This window comes from Eptatretus burgeri, chromosome 5 (assembly GCF_056783735.1).
Source record: "Eptatretus burgeri isolate ZD-2024b chromosome 5, Ebu_testis_v1, whole genome shotgun sequence".
Lineage (NCBI taxonomy): Eukaryota > Metazoa > Chordata > Myxini > Myxiniformes > Myxinidae > Eptatretus > Eptatretus burgeri.
The window spans coordinates 98428490-98434489 of NC_140965.1; the positions used below are offsets into that span (position 1 = coordinate 98428490).

General features: G+C 45.9%; 1 protein-coding gene across 8 annotated transcripts in view; it reads right to left on the minus strand.

Annotated features, from left to right (window-relative positions):
- The window catches only part of DYNC2H1 (dynein cytoplasmic 2 heavy chain 1), a 326677-nt gene that overhangs the window by 191053 nt on the left and 129624 nt on the right, over positions 1-6000 (minus strand). The window lies entirely within an intron of this gene.

Sequence of the window (6000 nt, forward strand, 5' to 3'; positions counted from 1 at the left end):
CCCAAGTTTTTTCCTGTTAATATTTTTCCAACTCAATAGACCCAGGGTTACAAAGAAACCTAATAGTGAGGGGGGTGCATGTGGACCCCCTCTAGGCCATGGCCTATTGATAGCCATACTCACATTACAATTGTACATACTTTATTGATGTACTCACGTTCTAATTGTAATATGTTTTTTTTCTTTTTTGTATACATTGTCGAGGCTCGTATGAGAGCTAACACCCACAACATACAACAAGAGGCTCAGGAGACAAGAGGGGCAGGAGAGAAGGACAAAACAGTGGGGAACAGAGACATGAGATCTGTGGAAGGGAGAGGGATGGGGCGGGGTACACAGTGTAAACAACATGGACACTACAGGGACTTTCAGGTCCTCACACAGCAGGGACTTTCAGGAATGGAGAGCAGAGAATTTGAAGGAGGTGGGTTTGGGGTGAATTAGTGGGTGTAGAAAAGACCATGGTTTGGGATGGGGGAAGATAAGGGATGATGGTGAACAGCTGTTTTGAAGACGTGGAGGGAAGAGTGGGATTGAATAGCATGTGGGAGTTTGCTCCAAAGGTGGGAAAAAAAGAGGAACAAAAGAGTGAAGGTGAGCAGTGATTCTTGATTTTGGTAGTTTTACCAGAAGGGGGTTGCTGGTGGACCTTGAGTGTCCTGCGGAAATATGGGCGGGGGGGAGGGGGACATATCCGAGAGAAAGCAGGGGGAGCAAGGCCGGAGAGAAGACGGTAAAAGAAGGAAAGACCACTGACATGCCTGCGGTAAGAGAGTGAGAGACCCAGAGACTCAGCCTCACCACGGGAGATACCAATGATCCGAAATGCCTTGGTTTCTACAGCGTGAAGGCGAGAATTGGTGAGTGGCAGGAGCACCAGCCCAGAGGGGAGAGCAGTACTCGATCAGACTGTGGACGAAAGCTTTGTATGTGTTCAGGAGCTCAGGTGTGTCAAGGAAGGCCTTTGCATGAAGGAGGTTGCCTAGTCAGGGACTGGCTTTCGAGGCCAGCTGGAAATGTTGGATTGCGGCAGATAGTGAGAGCCAGAAGCTTGAATGAAAGGACTTTTTCAAGAGGATTGTTGAGAAAGTAGATGGGGGGGGGGGTCCAGACGGTCCTTTCGGAGAGACAGTTAGAGCGTGAGATTTGTCAGGGTTGAAAGACATGTTCCAAGTGTTGGACCAGCTTGTGATTTTATCCAGATCTGCAGAGAGCGAAGAGGCTGCTGTCTGCCGGTCTGAGGGATGACAGATGGTACGGCAGAGGGTGGAGTCATCAGCAAAGAGATAAAGAGGATTTTCCAGAGTCGGAGAGATCATTTATGAAAACCAGAAAAAGAACAGGGCCCAAAACACTGCCTTGAGGAACTCCAGCCTGGACAGGAAGAGGGGATGAGAGAACTCCATCAAGGGCCACACATTGCCTGCGACAGGAGAGGAAGTCTGTGAGCCATGAGTGGCGATGTCCTTGGATACCATAAGAAGAGAGTTTGGTGAACAGAGCAGGGTGCCAGACCATATTGAAGGCACGCGATATGTCTAGAAAGATGGCTCTGAGTTCATGTCTGGCATTGAGGATCTCCATCCATTGTTGGGAGAGCAGAAGCAGCAAATCCAAGGTCAAAACCTGGTCTGAATCCAAATTGATGATAGGAAATCAAGCCATTGGAGAAGAGAAAGGATTTAATATCTGAAGCGATTATGGATTCCACAATGTTGCTGATGATTTGGAGAAGGCTGATTGGTCTGTAGTTGCGAGGATCTGTTTTTGCACCTGTTTTATGCAGAGTGGTAATGTTTGCTGACGTTCTTACATTCTAATTGTAATACTTTATAGACGTACTCGCATTCTAATTGTACATTCTTCATAGAGATGATTACACTTTAATTACACGTACTTTAAAGGGGTACTAGGTTGAAAAAAGGAGAGCGTGTACAGCTGGCTACCACTAGGTGACATTTGTGACCTACGTTAGCACATTCTGTGTGGATAAACAGACAAACAAACAAACAAATGGACCTGAATGAAATACCCTATCATCTGGCGAGGGTAAAAATAATTAAATCCTCTCTGTACTCATGTAAAAATTGTTCATCAAGATGCACGACCAGAAATTACCAAATTGTTGGAGCTTGACAAAAAGTGTTTGAAGTATCTTTGACTCTCTTCAGCATATCCGAAACTTCTTTCTTCAGATAGAATGGCATGGTGTAAATTTGCAGTACATCGATCTTGTGCGATTGCATCATGTTCATTTAAAGAGGATGTCCGTACTGTGCTGGAGGAAGATCGAGCGGAATGCCATATAAAATTAATTGAACCGACAATTTCCTGTTTTCTATTTCATATTGATGCAAAACGCAGCAAACACAGAAATGATGAGAGCCAATACCTGAATATATTTTTGAAAAATGTATAAATCTAAGCATTCATTACAAAGGCTGTGGATGAGTCCACCACAAGTCCAATGGGTGGAATTGACAGACGCTTATCGAGATATGCTAACCGCCGTGGGAAGCAAGGAGAAGCTGACATTTTGGGCATTAACTCTTCGTTGGAGTAAAAGAGGGATCAGGGTGAGGATTGATATTGGGTGGAAGTGAGTGCGTAAAGTGGGGTCAAGGGTCAGGGAACACATGGAGGTGAGATCGACTCATTTGGACTGGAAGGGTCAGTGTTCAAGGATTAAAAAAATCAATGGAACTGAGAATTGGAAGCAAAAGAAAATAATCGGGAAACAAATGAGAAGGTGAAAGTAAGACGTCAGATATATAAACTAAAGCAACTTTAAAGAGTTTAAAAAAAGAACAAGAATAAAAATATATGTATGGAATCCAAAAAGGAAATAAACAAAAACGAGAAGAAAGGGCAAAAAAGAGGGGGGGGGGTGAGATGAGAGGAGAAGGGAAGAGAAGGGAAAAGATAAAAAGTAGAGGTGAGATCGAGAAAGTGGACATGGTTCTGAAGATACCATTGGTGGAGGTGCAGTCAAAGTGATCCGTGACGTTTAGTGGTCCCTATCCTGTCTTCCTCATTTGCTCAAATGATTAACACCCAAAATGTTGGCTTCACCTCGCTTCCCATGGTGGTTAGCATACTTAGATCAATGTTCTGTTTATTCCATTCATTGTTATGCCTGACTGCTGATGCACATTAACATAAAGTCAAGTTGACAGTGGGTACGAGAAGGTAAGACGTGGACAGAACGGGATGGTGTGGATACACTAAGTTTGGAAGCAAAAACAGAGCTAGACATTGTCTTATCTCTCAGGCAGAGTCTGCAGTTATACCATTTGAGGTGAGGGAGGGGATGGAGAGGGAGGGAGCATCCACCAGAGACAGACTTGACAAGGTGCCACCATGATTTTGATTAAGGAGACTGGTTGGAGAGTTCAGCCTTGAAATTTAAAAGATGATGTTTTGTGGCTTGCCTCAGGGTGCACACGTTTTCTGCAAGCCTTACACAGTCACTTAACAGGATACCCTTGGTCCATTTTGCTTTCAATGTTGAAAAACAAGTTTCTTGACCGCAACCACCTCCCCACATAATTCAGTGTACCAGGGCCGAGATGATAGACAGGATGGGATAATTAATCAGTGTTTGAGATGCAATAAGCTTTTGTGAAAGTATTCCCAGGCAGAAAGTATATCCCAGGAGATAGCAGCCCAATGCTTTCATGAGAGGGAAAATAGCAGTAAATGCTAGTTGGAAGCAGCTATATTCTGTGATGATGAGGTTGCTTTCTCTCTCATAAGAGGCAGAGAAACATCATCTTCAACAAGAACATTGTCAGAGAAAGCAAGAGTGGTAAATGCAAAACAGGAGAGATTGGATGGAAAGTTAGTCATCACCAAGTCAAGCAGAAAGGATATATCAGTTGCAAAAGTCCAGTTTGGGAGGTTTACAGATTGAGCAAAACCCCCAAGAGTCACAGTGTGCCTCAGCTGTAATGGCATGGCTGGCTGTTGCAGAACTCACACAGATAGGATTTATGAACAATGCAAAATGTCAAAAATTTCCCTATCCACAACACCCCCCAAAAACCCAGCATTTTAACTCTGACATCCTACAACCTCCATTGCTTTTTCTTCCTCTACTTCCTGCACTCCATTTTCTCCAAGCTCTCTCCCACCTTTCATTTTCTTCCCAATTCTGCATCTCTTCAATATCGTTTTTAAAATTCGAAATTTCAAATATATGGAATACACGGAGGGCCCCGATACCCGAATATCATTTTTACCTCCTGTACTAATAGTACTAATAGTACAGGAGGGAAACCACGGGGTAACATCCCTGGGTCAGATTGCAGGAGAGTGTGACGGAGTGGTGCTGAGGTGTCGTCCACCAGATGGCGGTCTCCTTGGGTTAACCAGAGGTCCCTTCAGGTGGGTGCCTGGAATGTCCTATCCCTAAGAGAGGATGATCACCTGTCTCTGTTATTATCTGAGCTCAGGCGTTTGGACATCGGTATTGCAGCACTCTCTGAGGTTCGGAGACCGGATTGCGGCGAGATAATGGTGGGTGGTTACACCTACTATTGGTCTGGTCGCTCTGATGGTTACCATACTCAAGGAGTTGCTGTAGCTGTGTCCAATAAGCTGACCCCAATGATAATTGAGGTAACACCGGTCAACGAGCGTTTATGAGACTAAGGATTCGTCACTCCTTAGGTGTCATTTCCCTGGTCTCTGTTTATGCTCCGACTGAGGCGAGTGACCTCACCGTGAAGGACACATTCTACGCCACGCTCGAGTCTGGTTTGATCAATGCCCCAGACACTTCTAGTCTTGGGGGACTGGGGGACTTGGCCCTCGAGGTGCTGAATAAGGAGTTGGAGCTGCTGGAATTATGGGTTTCTTGGGTCAAAACTAAGATCCAGGCTTTCAATGACATCTTGGATGCTGCTGTCCTGTCTGTGTCTGTTTATGGTGAGGATGTTGAGGTCGTGGAGAGATTCACTTACCTTGGCAGTGATATTCATGTCTCTGCTGGCTGCGAGTCAGAGGTAAATACACGTCTGGGTCGGGCCTGGGGAGTCATGGATTCACTGGATCATGGGGTGTGGCGCTGTCGGTACCTCTGTGGGAGGATGAAAGTCCAAGTCTTCAGGTCCTTGGTGCTTCCAGTCTTGCTCTATGGATGCGAGACTTGGACTCTGACCAAGGATCTGATATGGAGACTTCATTCCTTTGGTACCAGGTCTCTTCGGAGAATCCTTGGCTATCGCTGGTCAGATTTTGTGCAACGAGCGGTTGCTGAGAGAGACTCGGATGACATTTGTTACCTGCATGGTCCGTGAGCGTCAGTTGCAGCTGTATGGACATGTGACTCGTTTTCCTGACGCTGATCCTGCGCACCAGATTCTCTCAGTGAGGGAGTCTCGTGAGTGGAGGAGGCCACTGGGCCGACCACGTGCCTCATGGTTGCAGCAGGTTGACCATCATCTCAAGGAGATGGGGATGGGCCTGGCATCTGCCTGGGGGAAGGCCAGACGGAGGCCCCTGGAGTACCGGCGGAAAGTGGACGAAGTGACGCGCTATTCTGGCACATGCTCCCAAACCTGACCTGACCAGACTAATAGTCTTCCACCGGTTTCGCCAGAAGGTACTCTAGATTTGCTTTCTATCTGTCCCTCTGTCCGTCCCACCTGTGGTTTTTCAGACTTTTTCCTATACCCTGTTAAATATTCAACTGAAACTTGGTACGTGGCTTTATTATGATAAGTTCCAGAACAAGTTAGAGTTTCGGGGCATTTTGTCAATTTTCACAAGAGTTATGTCCTATTTGGACTTAGAAAATATCACATGCTATACATGGGTGAGTTTAAAGCTGCCTTGACCTCCAACATTAAACGCCATTATATACTGATGTGCTGCTCCGGCGCATGCTCCCATATCTGACCTGACCTTGACTCCACCCCACTGCTTCACACCCATTCGTTGGACAGCTGGCCTGACTCCACCCCAATTAAAATCAAGCACTGCCATTCCATGAAACAG